The following is a 1,238-nucleotide window of genomic DNA, read 5'->3' as shown; positions in this document are numbered from 1 at the left end:
GCCGGAACAGAACAGGCAGAGAGTTCATAGACGGCCTCCTTGGCCGGAACAGAACGAGCAGAGAGTTCATAGACGGCCTTCTTGGCCGGAACAGAACAGATAGAGAGTTCATTGACGGCCTCCTTGGCCGGAACAGGACAGGCAGAGAGTTCATAGACGGCCTCCTTGTCTGGAACAGAACAGACAGAGAGTTCATAGACGGCCTCCTTGGCCTGAACAGGACAGGCAGAGAGTGCGTTGCTGGGCGCCACCACCCCGCAAGGAACTGAGGCAAGTGTCGCCATCTTGGGAGGTTCTGCAGCCTGTGCCGCCACCCCCGAAGAGACTACAGTGGACACCATGGCCTCTGGGAGCACAGCAGTGGACACCACTACCTCGGAAGGTTCTGCAGCGTAAGCCGCCACCTCTGGAGATGCTTTAGCCGGTGCTGCTGCCTCTAGCAAATCAGCGGTGGAGTACGCGGCCCAGATACACCATAAAGCAACCCCCCATATGGGAAGTGCTGCAGACAGGGGAATAAGTTCATGAATAGAAGGGTAATAGTGAGTGGGTTTGGGGATACCAGCGGTGTGTGCAGACACCAGCGGTGCATCCCTCACACTGGATACCAGACTGGGATACCGAAGGGCTGACCCTGAGAATCTGGGTGTGACAGACAGGACGTGACATGACTCTGGATGATCAGCTGTGATGCAACGTGATTCTGGATGAATAATGGGGAAGTCGTGGCCTTATGGTTAGAGAGTCGGACTCATAACCCAAAGGTTGTGGGTTCGAGTCTCGTACCGGCAGGAATTGTAGGTGGGGGGAGTGAATGTACAGCGCTCTCTCCCACCTTCAATACCACGACTGAGGTGCCCTTGAGCAAGGCACCAAACCCCCAACTGCTCCCCGGGCGCCGCAGCATAAATGGCTGCCCACTGCTCCGGGTGTGTGTTCACGGTTTGTGTGTGTTCACTGCTGTGTGTGCACTTTGGATGGGTAAATGCAGATGGGTCACCATACTTGGCCACATGTCACGTCACTCACTCATAACTGAGGCGTGACATGACTCTGGACGAACAGTTGAGACGTGACAAGACTCTGGACGAACAGCTGAGACATGGCGAGACTCTAGAAGATCAGCTGTGACGTAACGAGGCTCTGGCAGCTCAGCTGAGACTTGACTGGACTCATGACGATCAACTGTGACTTGACTTGACTCATGATGATCAACTGTGACTTGACTTGACTCATGA

The sequence above is a fragment of the Sinocyclocheilus grahami genome, unplaced genomic scaffold (assembly GCF_001515645.1).
Source record: "Sinocyclocheilus grahami isolate Dianchi unplaced genomic scaffold, SAMN03320097.WGS_v1.1 scaffold1353.1, whole genome shotgun sequence".
NCBI lineage: Eukaryota > Metazoa > Chordata > Actinopteri > Cypriniformes > Cyprinidae > Sinocyclocheilus > Sinocyclocheilus grahami.
This window is presented reverse-complemented; position numbering follows the sequence as displayed.